This window comes from Triticum dicoccoides, chromosome 1B (genome assembly GCF_002162155.2).
Source record: "Triticum dicoccoides isolate Atlit2015 ecotype Zavitan chromosome 1B, WEW_v2.0, whole genome shotgun sequence".
Taxonomy (NCBI): Eukaryota; Viridiplantae; Streptophyta; class Magnoliopsida; order Poales; family Poaceae; genus Triticum; species Triticum dicoccoides.
Window position 1 is genome coordinate 423,809,083 of NC_041381.1, and position 22,468 is coordinate 423,831,550.

Consider the following 22,468-nt stretch of genomic DNA (forward strand, 5'->3'; position numbering starts at 1 on the left):
GTGATGAACTTCAATATGCAGGGGATGGAAAAGACCATTCCTGAAGTATATTCAATGCTGAAATCAGCAGAGGTAGAGATCAAAAAGGAACATCAAGTGTTGATGGTGAATAATACCACTAAGTTCAAGAAAGGCAAGGGTAAGAAGAACTTCAAGAAGGACGGCAAGGAAGTTGCCACGCCCGGTAAGCCAGCTGCCGGGAAAAAGTCAAAGAATGGACCCAAGCCTAAGACTGAGTGCTTTTATTGCAAAGGGAATGGTCACTAGAAGCGGAACTGCCCCAAATACTTAGCGGACAAGAAGGCTGGCAACACTAAAGGTATATGTGATATACATGTAATTGATGTGTACCTTACCAGTGCTCGTAGTAGCTCCTGGGTATTTGATACCGGTGCCGTTGCTCATATTTGTAACTCAAAGCAGGAGCTACGGAATAAGCGGAGACTGGCGAAGGACGAGGTGACGATGCACGTCGGGAATGGTTCCATAGTCGATGTGATCACCGTCGGCACGCTACCTCTACATTTACCTATGGGGGTTAGTTTTAAACCTCAATAATTGTTATTTAGTGCCAGCTTTGAGCATGAACATTGTATCTGGATCTCGTTTAATACGAGATGGCTACTCATTTAAATCTGAGAATAATGGTTGTTCTATTTATATGAGAGATATGTTTTATGGTCATGCCCCAATGGTCAATCGTTTATTCTTAATGAATCTCGAACGTGATGTTACACATATTCATAGTGTGAATACCAAAAGATGTAAAGTTGATAACGATAGTCCCACATACTTGTGGCACTGCCGCCTTGGTCACATTGGTGTCAAGCGCATGAAGAAGCTCCATGCTGATGGACTTTTAGAGTCTCTCGATTATGAATCATTTGACACATGCGAACCATGCCTCATGGGCAAAATGACCAAGACTCCGTTCTCCGGAACGATGGAGCGAGCAACCAACTTATTGGAAATCATACATACTGATGTGTGCGGTCCAATGAGCGTTGAGGCTCGCGGAGGATATCGTTATGTTCTCACTCTCACTGATGACTTGAGTAGATATGGGTATGTCTACTTGATGAAACACAAGTCTGAGACCTTTGAAAAGTTCAAGGAGTTTCAGAATGAGCTAGAGAATCAACGTGACTGAAAAATAAAATTCTTACGATCAGATCGTGGAGGAGAATATTTAAGTCACGAATTGGTACGCACTTAAGGAAATGTGGAATCGTTTCACAACTCAGGCCGCCTGGAACACCTCAGCGTAACGGTGTGTCCGAACATCGTAATCGCACTTTATTGGATATGGTGCGATCTATGATGTCTCTTACCGATTTACCGCTATCTTTTTGGGGATACGCTCTAGAGACAGCTACATTCACTTTAAATAGGGCACCGTCTAAATCCATTGAGACGACACCGTATGAATTATGGTTTGGGAAGAAACCTAAGCTGTCGTTTCTAAAAGTTTGGGGATGCGATGCTTATGTCAAGAAACTTCAACCTGAAAAGTTCAAACCCAAGTCGGAAAAATGCACCTTCATAGGATACCCTAAGGAAACCATTGGGTATACCTTCTATCTTAGACCCAAAGGCAAGATCTTTGTTGCCAAGAACGGGTCCTTTCTGGAGAAAGAGTTTCTCTCGAGAGAAGTAAGTGGAAGGAAAGTGGAACTGATGAAGTACTACCTCTTGATCCGGTAAGTAGCGCAGCTCAGGAAGATGTTTCTGTAGTGCCTAAACCGACTGGAGAGGAAATTAATGATGATGATCAAGGTACTTCGGATCAAGTTGCTACTGAACTTTGTAGGTCCACAAGGACACGTTCCACACCAGAGTGGTATGGCAACCCTGTCCTAGAAATCATGTTGTTAGACAACGTTGAACCTTCAAACTATGAAGAAGCAATGGCGGGCCCAGATTCCAACAAATGGCTTGAAGCCATGCAATCCGAGATAGAATCCATGTATGAAAACAAAGTATGGCCTTTGACAGACTTGCCCGATGATCGGCGAGCGATAGAAAACAAATGGATCTTTAAGAAGAAGACGGACGCGGATGGTAATGTTACCATCTATAAAGCTCGACTTATCGCTAAGGGTTATCGGCAAGTTCAAGGGGTTGACTACGATGAGACCGTCTGAATCATGTTAGCAATTGCCGCATACTATGATTATGAGATATGGCAGATGGACGTCAAAATGGCATTCCTTAACGGTTATCTTAAGGAAGAGCTGTATTGAAGGAAATATGCCCTAGAGGCAATAATAAAGTTATTATTTATTTCCTTATTTCATGATAAATGTTTATTATTCATGCTAGAATTGTATTAACCGGAAACATAATACATGTGTGAATACATAGACAAACAGAGTGTCACTAGTATGCCTCTACTTGACTAGCTCGTTGATCAAAGATGGTTAAGTTTCCTAGCCATAGACATGAGTTGTCATTTGATTAACAGGATCACATCATTAGGAGAATGATGTGATTGACATGACCCATTCCATTAGCTTAGCACCCGATCGTTTAGTATGTTGCTATTGCTTTCTTCATGACTTATACATGTTCCTATGACTATGAGATTATGCAACTCCCGTTTGCCGCAGGAACACTTTGTGTGCTACCAAACATCACAGCGTAACTGGGTGATTATAAAGGTGCTCTACAGGTGTCTCCGAAGGTACATGTTGGGTTGGCATATTTCGAGATTATGTTTTGTCACTCTGATTGTTGGAGAGGTATCTCTGGGCCCTCTCGGTAATACACATCACTTAAAGCCTTGCAAGCATTGCAACTAATGAGTTAGTTGTGAGATGATGTATTACGGAACGAGTAAAGAGACTTGCCGGTAACGAGATTGAACTAGGTATTGGAAAACGACGATCGAATCTCGGGCAAGTAACATACCGATGACAAAGGGAACAACGTATGTTGTTATGCGGTTTGACCGATAAAGATCTTCGTAGAATATGTAGGAGCCAATATGAACATCCAGGTTCCACTATTGGTTATTGATCGGAAATAGTTGTTGGGGAACGTAGTAATTTCAAAAATTTCCTACGCACACGCAAGATCATGGTGATGCATAGCAACGAGAGGGGAGAGTGTTGTCTACGTACCCTAGACCGAAGCGGAAGCATTGACGCAACGTAGAGGAAGTAGTCGTACGTCTTCCCGGTTCAACCGATCCAAGCACCGTTACTCTGACACCTCCGAGTTCTTGACACACGTACAGCTCGACGACGCACCCCGAGCTCCGATCCAGCAAAGCTTCGGGGAGGAGTTCCGTCAGCACGACGGCGTGGTGACGATCTTGGTGTTCAACTGTCGCAGGGCTTCGCCTAAGCACTGCTACAATATGACCGAGGTGTAATATCGTGGAGGGGGGCACCGCACACGGCTAAGGAACGGTCACGAAGATCAACATGTGTGTCCATGGGGTGCCCCCTGCCCCCGTATATAAAGGAGTGGAGGAGGGGAGGGCCGGCCCTCTCTATGGTGCGCCCTAGGGGAGTCCTACTCCCGCCGGGAGTAGGATTCCCCTTTTCCTAGTCCAACTAGGAACCCTTCCATGTAGTAGGAGTAGGAGAGAAGGAAAGGGAAGAGGGAAGGAGAAGGAAGGAAGGGGGCGCCCCCCCTCCCTAGTCCAATTCGGACTAGTCCAAGGGGAGGGGTGCGGCCACCCTTTTGGCCCTTTCTCTCCTTTCCCGTATGGCCCAAAGAGGCCCAATACGAATTCCCGTAACTCTCCGGTACTCCGAAAAATACCCGAATCACTCGAAACATTTACGAACTCCGAATATAGTCGTCCAATATATCGATCTTTACGTATCGACCATTTTGAGACTCCTCGTCATGTCCCCGATCTCATCCGGGACTCCGAACTCCTTCGGTACATCAAAACTCATAAACTCATAATATAACTGTCATCGAAACCTTAAGCGTGCGGACCCTACGGTTCGAGAACAATGTAGACATGACCGAGACACGTCTCCGGTCAATAACCAATAGCGGGACCTGGATGCCCATATTGGCTCCTACATATTCTATGAAGATCTTTATCGGTCAGACCGCATAACAACATACGTTGTTCCCTTTGTCATCGATATGTTACTTGCCCGAGATTCGATCGTTGGTATCCAATACCTAGTTCAATCTCGTTACCGGCAAGTCTCTTTACTCGTTCCGTAATACATCATTTCATAACTAGCTCATTAGTTACAATGCTTGCAAGGCTTAAGTGATGTGTATTACCGAGAGGGCCCAGAGATACCTCTCCGACAATCGGAGTGACAAAACCTAATCTCGAATTACGCCAACCCAACATGTACCTTTGGAGACACCTGTAGTACTCCTTTATAATCACCCAGTTACATTGTGACGTTTGATAGCACCCAAAGTGTTCCTCCGGTAAACGGGAGTTGCATAATCTCATAGTTACGGGAACATGTATAAGTCATGAAGAAAGCAATAGCAACATACTAAACGATCAAGTGCTAAGCTAACGGAATGGGTCTAGTCAATCACATCATTCTCCCAATGATGTGATCCCGTTAATCAAATGACAACTCTTTTGTCCATGGCTAGGAAACATAACCATCTTTGATAAACGAGCTAGTCAAGTAGAGGCATACTAGTGACACTATGTTTGTCTATGTATTCACACATGTATTATGTTTCCGGTTAATACAATTCTAGCATGAATAATAAACATTTATCATGATATAAGGAAATAAATAATAACTTTATTATTGCCTCTAGAGCATATTTCCTTCAGTCTCCCACTTGCAGTAGAGTCAATAATCTAGTTCACATCATCATGTGATTTAACACCAATATTCATATCTGTATATGATTAACACCCATAGTTCACATCATCATGTGATCAACACCCAAAGGGTTTACTAGAGTCAATAATCTAGTTCATATCGCTATGTGATTAACACCCAAAGAGTACTAAGGTATGATCATGTTTTGCTCGTGAGAGAAGTTTAGTCTACGGGTCTGTCAAATTCAGAGCCGTATGTATTTTGCAAATATTCTATGTCTACAATGCTCTGCATGGAGCTACTCTAGCTAATTGCTCCCACTTTCAATATGTATCCAGATTGAGACTTAGAGTTATCTGGATCAGTGTAAAAGCTTGCATCATTGTAACTTTTTACGACGGGCTCTTTTATCACCTCCATAATCGAGAAACATCTCCTTAGTCCTCACTAAGGATATTCTTGACCGCTGTCCAGTGATCTACTCTTATATCAAAATTGTATTCCTTTGTCAAACTCAGAGCAAGGTATACAATAGGTCTGGTTCACAGCATAGCATATTTTATAGAACCTATGACTGAGGCATAGGGAATGACTTTTCATTCTCTTTCTATTTTCTGCCATAGTCGGGTTTTGAGTCTTGCTCAACTTCACACCTTGCAGCACATGCAAGAACTCTTTCTTTGACTGTTCCATTTTGAACTATTTCAAAATCTTGTCAAGGTATGTACTCATTGAAAATCTTATCAAGCGTCTTGATCTATCTCAATAGATCTTGATGCTTAATATGTAAGTAGCTTCACTGAGGTCTTTCTTTGAAAAAACTCCTTTTAAACACTCCTTTATGCTTTGCAGAATAATTCTACATTATTTCCGACCAACAATATGTCATTCACATATACTTATCAGAAATGTTGTAGTGCTCCCACTCACTTTCTTGTAAATACAGGCTTCACCACAAGTCTGTATAAAACTATATGCTTTGATCAACTCATCAAAGCATATATTCCAACTCCGAGATGCTTGCACCAGTCCATAGATGGATCGCTGGAGCTTGTACATTTTGTTAACACCTTTAGGATTGACAAAACCTTCTGGCTGCATCATATACAACTCTTTTTTAATAAATCCATTAAGGATTGCAGTTTTGTTATCCATTTGCCAGATTTCATAAAATGCGGCAATTGCTAACATGATTCGGACAGACTTTAAGCATCGATATGAGTGAGAAAATCTCATCGTAGTCAACACCTTGAACTTTGTCAAAAACCTTTTTCGACAAGTCTAGCTTTGTGGATCAACACCTAGAAAATCTCAATGTCTCGCCGATCATTGGGCAAGTCAATCAAAGTCCATACTTTGTTTTCATACATGGATCTTATCTCAGATCTCATGGCCTCAAGCCATTTTGCGGAATCTGGGCTCACCATCGCTTCTTCATAGTTCGTAGGTTCGTCATGGTCTAGTAACATAACTTCCAGAACAGGATTACCGTACCACTCTGGTGCGGATCTTACTCTGTAAGACCTACGAGATTCTGTAGTAACTTAATATGAAGTTTCATGATCATCATCATTAACTTCCTCACTAATTGGTGTAGTAGTCACAGGAACAGATTTTTGTGATGAACTACTTTCAAATGAGGGAGCAGGTACAGTTACCTCATCAAGTTCTACTTTCTTCCCACTCACTTCTTTCAAGAGAAACTCCTTCTCTAGAAAGGATTCATTCTTAGCAACGAATGTTTTGCCTTCGGATCTGTGATAGAAGGTGTACCCAACAGTTTCCTTTGGGTATTCTATGAAGACGCACTTCTCCGATCTGGGTTTGAGCTTATCAGGTTGAAAACCTTTTTCATATAAGCATCGCAACTCCAAACTTTAAGAAACGACAGCTTAGGTTTACTGCTAAACCATAGTTCATACGGTGTCGTCTCAACGGATTTAGATGGTGCCCTTTTAAACATGAATGCAGCTATCTCTAATGCACAACCCCAAAACGATAGTGGTAAAACCGATAAGAGACATCATAGATCGCACCATATCCAATAAAGTGCGGTTACGACGTTCGGACACACCATAACGTTGTGGTGTTCCAGGCGGCGTGAGCTGTGAAACTATTCCACATTGTTTTAATTGAAGACCAAACTCGTAACTCAAATATTCGTCTCCGCGATCAGATCGTAAAAACTTTGTTTTCTTGTTACGATGATTTTTCCACTTCACTCTGAAATTCTTTGAACTTTTCAATTATTTCAGACTTATGTTTCATCAAGTAGATATACCCATATCTGCTCAAATCATCTTGTGAAGGTCAGAAAATAACGATACTTGCCACGAGCATCAACACTCATTGGATCACATACATCGGTATGTATTATTTCCAACAAGTCAGTAGCTCGTTCCATTGTTCTGAAGAACGGAGTTTTAGTCATCTTGCCCAAAAGGCACGGTTCGCAAGCATCAAATGATTCATAACCAAGTGATTCCGAAAATCCATCTTTATGGAGTTTCTTCATGCGCTTTACACCGATGTGACCCAAACAGCAGTGCCACAAATAAGTTGCACTATCGTTATTAACTTTGCATCTTTTGGCATCAATATTATGAATATGTGTATCACTACGATCGAGATCCAACAAACTATTTTCATTGGGTGTATGACCATTGAAGGTTTTATTCATGTAAACAAAACAACAATTATTCTCTGATTTTAAATGAATAACCGTATTGCAATAAACATGACCAAATCATATTCATGCTCAACGCAAACGCCAAATAACATTTATTTAGGTTCTACACAAATCTCGAAAGTGTAGGGAGAGTGTGATGATGATCATATCAATCTTGGAACTATTTCCAACTCACATCGTAACTTCATCCTCAACTAGTCTCTGTTTATTCCGTAACTCCTGTTTTGAGTTACTAATATTTAGCAACCGAACAAGTATCAAATACTCAGGGGCTACTATAAACACTAGTAAGGTACATATCAATAACATGTATATCAAATATACCCTTGTTCACTTTGCCATCCTTCTTATCCACCAAATATTCAGGGTATTTCCATTTCCAGTGACCATTTCCTTTGCAGTGTAAGAACTCAGTTTCAGGCTTTGGTCCAGCTGTGGGCTTCTTCGCGGAAGTGACAACTTACTTGTCATTCTACTTGAAGTTCCCTTTCTATCCCTTTGCCCTTTTCTTGAAACTAGTGGTCTTGTCAATCATCAACACTTGATGCTCTTTCTTGATTTCTACCTTCGTCGATTTCAACATCACGAAGAGCTCGGGAATCGTTTTCGTCATCCCTTGCATACTATAGTTCATCACAAAGTTCTACTAACTTAGTGATGGTGACTAGAGAACTCTGTCAATCACTATCTTATCTGGAAGATTACCTCCCACTTGATTCAAGCGATTGAAGTACCCAGACAATCTGAGCACATGCTCACTAGTTGAGCGATTCTCCTCCATCTTTTAGCTATAGAACTTGTTGGAGACTTCATATCTCTCAACTCGGGTATTTGCTGGAAATATTAACTTCAACTCCTGGAACATCTCATATGGTCCATGACGTTCAAAACGTCTTTGAAGTCCCGATTCTAAACCGTTAAGCATGATGCACTAAACTATCAAGTAGTCATCATATTGAGCTAGCCAAACGTTCATAACATCTGCATCTGCTCCTGCAATAGGTTTGTCACCTAGCGGTGCATCAAGGACATAATTCTTCTGGGCAGCAATGAGGATAAACCTCAGATCACAGATCCAATCCGCATCATTGCTACTAACATCTTTCAACACAATTTTCTCTAGGAACATATCAAAATAAACATATGAAAGCAACAACGCGAGCTATTGATCTACAACATAATTTGCAAAATACTACCAGGACTAAGTTCATGATAAATTTAAGTTCAATTAATCATATTACTTGAGAACTCCCACTTAGACAGACATCTCTCTAGTCATCTAAGTGATCACGTGATCCAAATCAACTAAACCATGTCCGATCATCACGTGAGATGGAGTAGTTTTCAATGGTGAACATCACTATGTTGATCATATCCACTATATGATTCACGCTCGACCTTTCGGTCTCCGTGTTTCGAGGCCATATCTGTATATGCTAGGCTCGTCAAGTTTAACCCGAGTATTCCGCGTGTGCAACTGTTTTGCACCCGTTGTATTTGAACGTAGAGCCTATCACACCCGATCATCACGTGGTGTCTCAGCACGAAGAACTTTCGCAACAGTGCATACTCAGGGAGAACACTTCTCGATAATTAGTGAGAGATCATCTTATAATGCCACCGTCAAACAAAACAGAATAAGATGTATAACAGAAAAACATCATATGCAATCAAAATATGTGACATGATATGGCCATGATCATCTTGCGCCTTTTGATCTCCATCTCCAAAGTACTGTCATGATCTCTATCGTTACTGGCACAACACCATGATCTTCATCATCTTGATCTATATCAATGTGTCGTCACATGGTCGTCTCGCCTACTATTGCTATCGCATAGCGATAAAGTAAAGCAATTATTTGGCATTTGCATCTTATGCAACAAAGAGACAACCATAGGGCTTCTTCCAGTTGCCGATAACTTCAACAAAACATGATCATCTCATACAATAACTTATATCTCATCACGTCTTGACCATATCACATCAGAACACGCCCTGCAAAAACAAGTTAGACGTCCTCTACTTTGTTGTTGCAAGTTTTACGTGGCTGCTACGGGCTGAGCAAGAACCGTTCTTACGTACGCATCAAAACCACAACGATAGTTCGTCAAGTTGGTGCTGTTTTAACCTTCGCAAGGACCGGGCGTAGCCACACTCGATTCAGCTAAAGTGAGAGAGACAGACACCCACCAACCACCTTTAAGCACAAGTGCTCATAACGGTGAAACCAGTCTCGCGTAAGCGTACGCGTAATGTCGGTCCGGGCCGCTTCATCTCACAATACCGCCGAACCAAAGTATGACATGCTGGTAAGCAGTATGACTTGTATCACCCACAACTCACTTGTGTTCTACTCGTGCATATAACATCAACGCATAAAACCAGGCTCGGATGCCACTGTTGGGGAACATAGTAATTTCAAAAATTTCCTACGCACACGCAAGATCATGGTGATGCATAGCAACAAGAGGGGAGAGTGTTGTCTATGTACCCTCGTAGACCGAAGCGGAAGCGTTGACGCAACGTAGAGGAAGTAGTCGTACGTCTTCCCGGTTCAACCGATCCAAGCACCGTTACTCCGGCACCTCCGAGTTCTTGACACACGTACAACTCGATGACGCACCCCGAGCTCCGATCCAGCAAAGCTTCGGGGAGGAGTTTCGTCAGCACGACGGCGTGGTGACGATCTTGATGTTCAACTGTCGCAGGGCTTCGCCTAAGCACCGCTACAATATGACCGAGGTGTAATATCATGGAGGGGGGCACCGCACACGGCTAAGGAAAGGTTACGAAGATCAACTTGTGTGTCCATGGGGTGCCCCCTGCCCCCGTATATAAAGGAGTGGAGGAGGGGAGGGCCGGCCCTCTCTATGGCGCGCCCTAGGGGAGTCCTACTCCCGCCGGGAGTAGGATTCCCCTTTTCCTAGTCCAACTAGGAACCCTTCCATGTAGTAGGAGTAGGAGAGAAGGAAAGGGAAGAGAGAAGGAGAAGGAAGGAAGGGGGCGCCCCCCCTCCCTAGTCCAATTCGGACTAGTCCAAGGGGAGGGGTGCGGCCACCCTTTTGGCCCTTTCTCTCCTTTCCCGTATGGCCCAAAGAGGCCCAATACGAATTCCCGTAACTCTCCGGTACTCCGAAAAATACCCGAATCACTCGGAACCTTTCCGAACTCCAAATATAGTCGTCCAATATATCGATCTTTATGTCTCGACCATTTCGAGACTCCTCGTCATGTCCCCGATCTCATCCGGGACTCCGAACTCCTTCGGTACATCAAAACTCATAAATTCATAATATAACTGTCATCGAAACCTTAAGCGTGCGGACCCTACGGTTTGAGAACAATGTAGACATGACCGAGACACGTCTCTGCACAATAACCAATAGCGGGACCTGGATGCCCATATTGGCTCCTACATATTCTACGAAGATCTTTATCGGTCAGACCGCATAACAACATACGTTGTTCCCTTTGTCATCGGTATGTTACTTGCCCGAGATTCGATCGTCGGTATCCAATACCTAGTTCAATCTCATTACCGGCAAGTCTCTTTACTCGTTCCGTAATACATCATTTCATAACTAGCTCATTAGTTACAATGCTTGCAAGGCTTAAGTGATGTGTATTACCGAGAGGGCCCAGAGATACCTCTCCGACAATCGGAGTGGCAAAACCTAATCTCGAATTACGCCAACCCAACATGTACCTTTGGAGACACCTGTAGTACTCCTTTATAATCACCCAATTACGTTGCGACGTTTGGTAGCACCCAAAGTGTTCCTCCGGTAAACGGGAGTTGCATAATCTCATAGTTATAGGAACATGTATAAGTCATGAAGAAAGCAATAGCAACATACTAAACGATCAAGTGCTAAGCTAATGGAATGGGTCAAGTCAATCACATCATTCTCCCAATGATGTGATCCCGTTAATCAAATGACAACTCTTTTGTCCATGGCTAGGAAACATAACCATCTTTGATAAACGAGCTAGTCAAGTAGAGGCATACTAGTGACACTATGTTTGTCTATGTATTCACACATGTATTATGTTTCCGGTTAATACAATTCTAGCATGAATAATAAACATTTATCATGATATAAGGAAATAAATAATAACTTTATTATTGCCTCTAGGGCATATTTCCTTCAATAGTTCTAGGTCATGTCTACATAGTTCTCGAACCCGTAGGGTCCGCACGCTTAAGGTTTCGATGATAGTTATATTATGAATTTATGAGTTTTGATGTACCGAAGGAGTTCGGAGTCCCGGATGAGATCGGACACATGACAAGGAGTCTCAAAATGGTCGAGAGGTAAAGATCGATATATTGGACGACTATATTCAGAGTTCGGAAAGGTTCCGAGTGATTCGGGTATTTTTCGGAGTACCCGAGAGTTACGGGAATTCACCGGGGAGTATATGGGCCTTATTGGGCCATACGGGAATAGAGGAGAGAGGCCAAAAGGAAGGAGGCCTGCGCCCCCCTGGTCCGAATTGGACAAGGGGCACAGCCCCCCTTTCCTTCTTCCTCCCCCCCTCTTTCCCCTTCTCCTACTCCAACATGGGAGGTGGAATCCTACTAGGACTAGGGAGTCCTAGTAGGACTCCACACTTGGCGCGCCCCCTCCTAGGGCCGGCCTCCTCCCCCTTGCTCCTTTAGATACGGGGGCAGGGGGGCACCCCAGGACACACAAGTTGATCTACAGATCGTTCCTTAGCCGTGTGCGGTGCCCCCCTCCACCATATTTCACCTCGGTCATATCGTCGCGGAGTTTAGGCGAAGCCCTGCGCCGGTAGAACATCATCATCGTCACCACGCCGTCGTGCTGACGGAACTCATCCCCGATGCTTTGCTGGATTGGAGCCCGGGGAACGTCATCGAGCTGAACGTGTGCTAAACACGGAGGTGCCGTACGTTCGGTGCTGGGATCGGTCGGATCGTGAAGACGTACGACTACATCAACCACGTTGTCATAACGCTTCCGCTTACGGTCTACGAGGGTACATGGACAACACTCTCCCCTCTCGTTGCTATACCATCACCATGATCTTGCGTGTGCGTAGGAATTTTTTTGAAATTACTACGTTCCCCAACAGTGGCATCCGAGCCTAGGTTTTATGCATTGATGTTATATGCACGAGTAGAACACAAGTGAGTTGTAGGCGATACAAGTCATACTGCTTACCAGCATGTCATACTTTGGTTCGGTGGTATTATTGGATGAAGCGGCCCGGACCGACATTACGCGTACGCTTACGCGAGACTGGTTTTACCGCCGTGCTTTGCACACAGGTGATTAGCGGGTGTCAGTTTCTCCAACTTTAGTTGAACCGAGTGTGGCTACGCCCGGTCCTTGAGAAGGTTAAAACATCACCAACTTGACGAACTATCGTTGTGGTTTTGATGCGTAGGTAAGAACGGTTCTTGCTCAGCCCGTAGCAGCCACGTAAAACTTGCAACAACAAAGTAGAGGATGTCTAACTTGTTTTTGCAGGGCATGTTGTGATGTGATATGGTCAAGACGTGATGAGATATAAGTTGTTGTATGAGATGATCATGTTTTGTTGAAGTTATCGGCAACTGGCAGAAGCTCTATGGTTGTCTCTTTGTTGCATAAGATGCAAGTGCCAAATAATTGCTTTACTTTATCGCTATGCGATAGCAATAGTTGCAAGAGCAATAGTTGGCGAGACGACCATGTAACGACACATTGATATAGATAAAGATGATGAAGATCATGGTGTCGTGCCGGTGACGATAGAGATCAAGACAGTACTTTGGAGATGGACACCAAAGGCGCAAGATGATCATGGCCATATCATGTCACATATTTTGATTGCATATGATGTTTATCTGTTATACATCTTATTCTGTTTTGTTTGACGGTAGCATTATAAGATGATCTCTCACTAATTATCAAGAAGTGTTCTCCCTGAGTATGCACCATTGCCAAAGTTTGTCGTGCCCAGACACCACGTGATGATCGGGTGTGATAAGCTCTACGTCCATCTACAACAGGTGCAAGCCAGTTTTGCACACGCGGAATACTCAGGTTAAACTTGACGAGCCTAGCATATGCAGATATGGCCTCGGAACACGGAGACCGAAAGGTCGAGCGTGAATCATATAGTAGATATGATCAACATAATGATGTTCACCATTGAAAGCTACTCCATTTCACGTGATGATCGGTTATGGTTTAGTTGATTTGGATCACGTGATCACTTAGAGGATTAGAGGGATGTCTTTCTAAGTGGGAGTTCTTAAGTAATATGATTAATTGAACTTAAATTTATCATGAACTTAGTCCTAGTAGTATTTTGCAAATTATGTTGTAGATCAATAGCTTGCGTTGTTGCTTTCATATGTTTATTTTGATATGTTCCTAGAGAAAATTGTGTTGAAAAATGTTAGTAGCAATGATGCGGACTTGGTCCGTGATCTGAGTTTTATCCTCATTGCTGCACAGAAGAATTATGTCCTTAATGCACCACTAGGTGACAGACCTATTGCAGGAGCAGATGCAGATGTTATGAACGTTTGGCTAGCTCAATATGATGACTACTTGATAGTTTAGTGCACCATGCTTAACGGCTTAGAATCGGGACTTCAAAGACGTTTTGAACGTCATGGACCATATGAGATGTTCCAGGAGTTGAAGTTAATATTTCAAGCAAATACCCGAGTTGAGAGATATGAAGTCTCCAACAAGTTCTATAGCTAAAAGATGGAGGAGAATCGCTCAACTAGTAAGCATGTGATCAGATTGTCTGGGTACTACAATCGCTTGAATCAAGTGGGAGTTAATCTTCCAGATAAGATAGTGATTGACAGAATTCTCTAGTCACCATCAACAAGTTAGTAGAACTTCGTGATGAACTATAGTATGCAAGGGATGACGAAAACGATTCCCAAGCTCTTCGTGATGCTGAAATCGATGAAGGTAGAAATCAAGAAAAGCATCAAGTGTTGATTGTTGACAAGACCACTAGTTTCAAGAAAAGGGCAAAAGGAAGAAGTGGAACTTCAGGAAGAATGGCAAGCAAGTTGCTGCTCAAGTGAAGAAGCCCAAGTCTGGTCCTAAGCCTGAGACTAAGTGCTTCTACTGCAAAGGGACTAGTCACTGGAAGTTGAACTGCCCCAAGTATTTGGCGGATAAGAAGGATGGCAAAAGTGAACAAAGGTATATTGGATATACATGTTATTGATGTGTACTTTACTAGTGTTTATAGCAACCCCTCGGCATTTTGATACTGGTTCAGTTGCTAAGAGTAGTAACTCGAAACGGGAGTTGCAGAATAAACAGAAAATAGTAAAAAGGCGAGGTGACGATGTGTGTTGGAAGTAGTTCCAAGATTGAGATAATCATCATCGCACACTCCCTATACTTTCGGGATTAGTGTTGAAACTAAATAAGTGTTATTTGGTGTTTGCGTTGAGCATGAATATGATTTGATCATGTTTATTGCAATACGGTTATTCATTTTAGTAAGAAAATAAATTTTTGTTCTGTTTACATGAATAAAACCTTATATGGTTACACACCCAATGAAAATGGTTCGTTGGATCTCGATCATAGTGATACACATATTCATAATATTGAAACCAAAAGATGCAAAGTTAATAATGATAGTGCCACTTATTTGTGGCACTGCAGTTTAGGTCATATTGGTGTAAAGCGCATGAAAAAACTCCATGATGATGGGATTTTGGAATCACTTGATTATGAATCACTTGATGCTTGTGAACCATGCCTTATGGGCAAGATGACTAAAGACTCCGTTCTCCGGAACAATAGAGCGAGCAACTGACTTATTGGAAATAATACATATTGATGTATGTGATCCGATGAGTGTTGAGGCTCGCGGCAAGTATCATTATTTTCTGACCTTCACAGATGATTTGAGCAGATATGGGTATATCTACTTAATGAAACATAAGTCTGAAACATTTGAAAAGTTCAAAGAATTTCAGAGTGAAGTTGAAAATCATCGTAACAAGAAAATAAAATTTCTACGATCTGATCGTGGAGGAGAATATTTGAGTTACGAGTTTGGTCTTCAATTAAAACAATGTGGAATAGTTTCACAGCTCACGCCACCTGGAACACCACAACGTTATGGTGTGTCCGAACGTCGTAACCGCACTTTATTGGATATGGTGCGATCTATGATGTCTCTTACTGATTTACCATTATCGTTTTGGGGTTATGCATTAGAGACAGCTGCATTCACGTTAAAAGGGCACCATCTAAATCCGTTGAGACGACATCGTATGAACTATGGTTTAGAAGTAAACCTAAGCTGTCGTTTCTTAAAGTTTGGAGTTGCGATGCTTATATGAAAAAGGTTTTCAACCTGATAAGCTCGAACCCAAATCGGATAAGTGCGTCTTCATAGAATACCCAAAGGAAACTGTTGGGTACTCCTTCTATCACAGATCCAAAGGCAAAACATTCGTTGCTAAGAATGGATCCTTTCTAGAGAAGGAGTTTCTCTCGAAAGAAGTGAGTGGGAGGAAAGTAGAACTTGATGAGGTAACTGTACCTGCTCCTTTATTGGAAAGTAGTTCATCACAGAAATCTGTTCCTGTGACTACTACACCAATTAGTGAGGAAGTTAATGATGATGATCATGAAACTTCAGATTAAGTTACTACAGAACCTCGTAGGTCTTACAAAGTAAGATCCGCACCAGAGTGGTACGGTAATCCTGTTCTGGAAGTTATGTTACTAGACCATGACGAACCTACAAACTATGAAGAAGCGATGGTGAGCCCAGATTCCGCAAAATGGCTTGAGGCCATCAGATCTGAGATGAGATCCATGTATGAAAACAAAGTATGGACTTTGATTGACTTGCCCAATGATCGGCGAGACATTAAGATTAAATGGATCTTCAAGAGGAACACGGACGCTGATAGTGTTACAATCTACAAAGCTAGAATTGTCGCAAAAGGTTTTCGACAAATTCAAGGTGTTGACTACGATGAGAGTTTTTCACTCGAATCTATGCTTAAGTCTGTCTGAATCATGTTAGCAATTGCCGCATTTTATGAAATCTGGCAAATGGATAAATAAAACTGGATTCCTTAATGGTTTCCTTAAAGAAGAGTTGTATATGATGCAACCAGAAGGTTTTGTCAATCCGAAAGGTGCTAACAAATTGTGCAAGCTCCAGCGATCCATCTATGGACTGGTGCAAGCATCTCGGAGTTGGAATATACGCTTTGATGAGTTGATCAAAGCATATGGTTTTATACAGACTTTTGAAGAAGCCTGTATTTACAAGAAAGTGAGTGGGAGCTCTGTAGCATTTCTAATATTATATGTGGATGACATATTGTTAATTGGAAATGATATGGAAATTCTGGATAGCATGAAAGGATACTTGAATAAGAGTTTTTCAAAGAAAGACCTTGGTTAAGCTGCTAACACATTGAGCATCAAGATCTATAGAGATAGATCAAGACGCTTGATAAGATTTTTCAATGAGTACATACCTTGACAAGATTTTGAAGTAGTTCAAAATGGAACAGTCAAAGAAAGAGTTCTTGCCTGTGTTGCAAGGTGTAAAGTTGAGTAAGACTCAAAACCCGACCATGGCAGAAAATAGAAAAGAATGAACAGTCATTCCCTATGCCTCAGTCATAGGTTCTATAAAGCATGCTATGCTGTGTACTAGACCTATTGTATACCTTGCTCTGAATTTGGCAAAGGAATACAATTTTGATCTAAAAGTAGATCACTAGAACAGCGGTCAAGAATATCCTTAGTGAGGACTAAGGAGATGTTTCTCGATTATGGAGGTGATAAAAGAGCCAGTCGTAAGAAGTTACAACGATGCAAGCTTTTACACCAATCCAGATGACTCTAAGTCTCAATCTGGATACATATTGAAAGTGGGAGCAATTATCTAGAGTAGCTCCGTGCAGAGCATTGTGGACATAGAATATTTGCAAAATACATACGGCTCTGAATGTGATAGACCCGTTGACTAAACTTCTCTCATGAGCAAAACATGATCATACCTTAGTACTCTTTGGGTGTTAATCACATAGCCATGTGAACTAGATTATTGACTCTAGTAAACCCTTTGGGCGTTGATCACATGACGATGTGAACTATGGGTATTAATCACATACAGATGTGAATATTGGTGTTAAATCACATGGTGATGTGAACTAGATTATTGACTCTAGTGCAAGTGGGAGACTGAAGGAAATATGCCCTAGAGGCAATAATAAAGTTATTATTTATTTCCTTATTTCATGATAAATGTTTATTATTCATGCTAGAATTGTATTAACCGGAAACATAATACATGTGTGAATACATAGACAAACAGAGTGTCACTAGTATGCCTCTACTTGACTAGCTCGTTGATCAAAGATGGTTAAGTTTCCTAGCCATAGACATGAGTTGTCATTTGATTAACGGGATCACATCATTAGGAGAATGATGTGATTGACATAACCCATTCCATTAGCTTAGCACCCGATCGTTTAGTATGTTGCTATTGCTTTCTTCATGACTTATACATGTTCCTATGACTATGAGATTATGTAACTCCCGTTTGCCGGAGGAACACTTTGTGTGCTACCAAACGTCACAACGTAACTGGGTGATTATAAAGGTGCTCTACAGGTGTCTCTGAAGGTACATGTTGGGTTGGCGTAATTCGAGATTAGGTTTTGTCACTCCGATTGTCGGAGAGGTATCTCTGGGCCCTCTCGGTAATACACATAACTTAAGCCTTGCAAGCATTGTAACTAATGAGCTAGTTATGAAATGATGTATTACGGAACGAGTAAAGAGACTTGCCGGTAACGAGATTGAACTAGGTATTGGATACCGACGATCGAATCTCGGGCAAGTAACATACCGATGACAAAGGGAACAACGTATGTTGTTATGCGGTCTGACCGATAAAGATCTTCGTAGAATATGTAGGAGACAATATGAACATCCAGGTTCCACTATTGGTTATTGACCGGAAACAGTTCTAGGTCATGTCTACATAGTTCTCGAACCCGTAGGGTCCGCACGCTTCAGGTTTCGATGACAGTTATATTATGAGTTTATGAGTTTTGATGTACCGAAGAAGTTCAGAGTCCTGGCTGAGATCGTAGACATGACGAGGAGTCTCGAAATGGTCGAGACGTAAAGATCGATATATTGGACGACTATATTCGGAGTTCGGAAAGGTTCCGAGTGATTCGGGTATTTTTCGGAGTACCGGAGAGTTACGGGAATTCGCCGGGGAGTATATGGGCCTTATTGGGCCATACGGAAATAGAGGAGAGAGGCCAAAAGGAAGGAGGCCTGCGCCCCCCTGGTCCGAATTGGACAAGGGGCGCAGCCCCCCTTTCCTTCTTCCTCTCCCCCTCTTTCCCCTTCTCCTACTCCAACAAGGGAGGTGGAATCCTACTAGGACTAGGGAGTCCTAGTAGGACTCTACACTTGGCGCGCCCCCTCCTAGGGCCGGCCTCCTCCCCCCTTGCTCCTTTATATACGGGGGCAGGGGGGCACCCCAGGACACACAAGTTGATCTACGGATTGTTCCTTAGCCGTGTGCGGTGCCCCCCTCCACCATATTCCACCTCGGTCATATTGTCGTGGAGTTTAGGCGAAGCCCTGCGCTGGTAGAATATCATCATCGTCACCACGTCGTCATGCTGACGGAACTCATCCCTGACGCTTTGCTGGATTGGAGCCCGGGGAACGTCATCGAGCTGAACGTGTGCTGAACACGGAGGTGCCATACATTCGGTGCTGGGATCGGTCGGATCATGAAGACGTACGACTACATCAACCACGTTGTCATAACGCTTCCGCTTACGGTCTACGAGGGTACGTGGACAACACTCTCCCCTCTCGTTGCTATACCATCACCATGATCTTGCGTGTGCGTAGGAAGTTTTTTGAAATTACTATGTTCCCCAACATGTATATGATGTAGCCGGAAGGTTTTGTCGATCCTAAGAATCCTAACAAGGTATGCAAGCTCCAGCGATCCATTTATGGGCTGGTGCAAGCATCTCGGAGTTGAAACATTCGCTTTGATGAGATGATCAAAGCGTTTGGGTTTATGCAGACTTATGGAGAAGCTTGCGTTTACAAGAAAGTGAGTGGGAGCTCTGTAGCATTTCTCATACTATATATAGATGACATACTTCTGATGGGAAATGATATAGAACTTTTGGACAGCATTAAGGCCTACTTGAATAAGTGTTTTTCAATGAAGGACCTTGGAGAAGCTGTTTACATATTAGGCATCAAGATCTATAGGGATAGATCAAGACGCCTCATAGGTCTTTCACAAAGCACATACCTTGATAAGATATTGAAGAAGTTCAATATGGATCAGTCCAAGAAAGGGTTCTTGCCTGTATTGCAAGGTGTGAGATTGAGCTCGGCTCAATGCCCGACCACGGCAGAAGATAAAGAAGAGATGAGTGTCATCCCCTATGCCTCAGCCATAGGATCTATTATGTATGCCATGCTGTGTACCAGACCTGATGTAAACCTTACCGTAAGTTTGGTAGGAAGGTACCAAAGCAATCCCGGCAAGGAACACTGGACAGCGGTCAAGAATATCCTGAAGTACCTGAAAAGGACCAAGGACATGTTTCTCGTCTATGGGGGTGATGAAGAGCTCGTCGTAAAGGGTTACGTCAATGCTAGCTTCGACACAGATCTGGATGACTCGAAGTCACAAACCGGATACGTGTATATTTTAAATGGTGGGGCAGTAAGCTGGTGCAGTTGCAAGCAAAGCGTCGTGGTGGGATCTACATGTGAAGCGGAGTACATGGCAGCCTCGGAGGCAGCGCATGAAGCAATCTGGGTGAGGGAGTTCATCATCGACCTAGGAGTCATACCCAATGCGTCGGGGCCGATCAAACTCTTCTGTGACAACACTGGAGCTATTGCACTTGCCAAGGAGACCAGGTTTCAAAAGAAGACCAGGCACATCAAGCGTCGCTTCAACTCCATTCGTGAAAATGTTCAAGATGGAGACATAGATATTTGTAAAGTACATACGGACCTGAATGTGGCAGATCCGTTGACTAAACCTCTCCCTAGGGCAAAACATGATCAACACCAGAATTCCATGGGTGTTCGATTCATCACAATGTAACTAGATTATTGAACTCTAGTGCAAGTGGGAGACTGTTGGAAATATGCCCTAGAGGCAATAATGAAATGGTTATTATTATATTTATTTGTTCATGATAATTGTCTGTTATTCATGCTATAATTGTATTATCCAGAAATCGTAATACACGTGTGAATACATAGACCGAACATGTCCCTAGTGAGCCTCTAATTGACTAGCTCATTGATCAACATATAGTCATGGTTTCTTGACTATGGACATTGGATGTCATTGATAACGGGATCACATCATTAGGAGAATGATGTGATGGACAAGACTCAATCCTAAGCATAGCTCAAAGATCGCATAGTTCGTTTAGCTAGAGCTTTTCCAAATGTCAAGTATCATTTCCTTAGACCATGAGATTGTGCAACTCCCGGATACCGTAGGAGTGCTTTGGGTGTACCAAACGTCACAATGTAACTGGGTGACTATAAAGGTGCACTGCGGGTATCTCTGAAAGTGTCTGTTGGGTTGGCACGAATCGAGACTGGGATTTGTCACTCCGTATGACGGAGAGGTATCTCTGGGCCCACTCGGTAATGCATCACCATAGTGAGCTCAATGTGACCAAGTGTCTGGTCACGGGATCATGCATTACGGTACGAGTAAAGTGACTTGCCGGTAACGAGATTAAACGAGGTATTGGGATACCGACGATCGAGTCTCGGGCATGTAACGTACCGATTGACAAAGGGAATTGTATACGGGGTTGCTTGAATCCTCGACATCGTGGTTCATCCGACGAGATCATCGAGGAGTATGTGGGAGCCAACATGGGTATCCAGATCCCGCTATTGGTTATTGACAGGAGAGGCGTCTCGGTCATGTGTGCATGTCTCCCGAACCCGTAGGGTCTACACACTTAAGGTTCGGTGATGCTAGGGTTGTAGAGATATGAGTATGCAGTAAACCGAAAGTTGTTCGGAGTCCCGGATGAGATCCCGGACATCACGAGGAGTTCCGTAATGGCCTGGAGGTAAAGAATTATATATAGGAAGTCGAGTTTCGGCCATCGGGAAAGTTTCGGGGGTCACCGGTATTGTACCGGGACCACCGGAAGGGTCCCGTGGGTCCACCGGGTGGGGCCACCTATCCCGGAGGGCCCCATGGGCTGAAGTGGGAGGGGAACCAGCCCCAGGTGGGCTGGTGCGCCCCCTTGGCCCCCCTGCGCCTAGGGTTAGAAACCCTAGGGGTGGGGGGCGCCTCCACTTGCCTTGGGGGGCAAGCCACCCCCTTGGCCGCCGGCCCCCCTAGGAGATCCCATCTCCTAGGGCCGGCACCCCCCTAGGGGCCCTATATAAAGAGGGGGGGAGGGAGGGCAGCCGCACCCATGCTCTTGGCGCCTCCCTCTCCCCTTGCTACACCTCTCCCTCTCGCAGAAGCTTGGCGAAGCCCTGCCGAGATCGCTGCTGCATCCACCACCACACCGTCGTGCTGCTGGATCTTCATCAACCTCTCCTCCCCCCTTGCTAGATCAAGAAAGAGGAGACATCTTCCTAACCGTACGTGTGTTGAACGCGGAGGTGCCGTCCATTCGGCGCTAGGATCTCCGGTGATTTGGATCACGACGAGTACGACTCCCTCAACCCCGTTCCCTTGAATGCTTCCACTCGATCTACAAGGGTATGTAGATGCACTCCTCTCTCTCATTGCTAGATGAACTCATAGATTGATCTTGGTGAAACCGTAGGATTTTTTTTATTTTCTGCAATGTTCTCCAACACCGCGCTCGTGCAAGGGGCGCCTCCTTCCATCGCATAGGAAGGCGCGCTCAGCGCCCTCCTCGGGCAGGGCTCGGGGGCTCTCTTCTGGAGGGCCTCGGACTTTGCCAAAATCA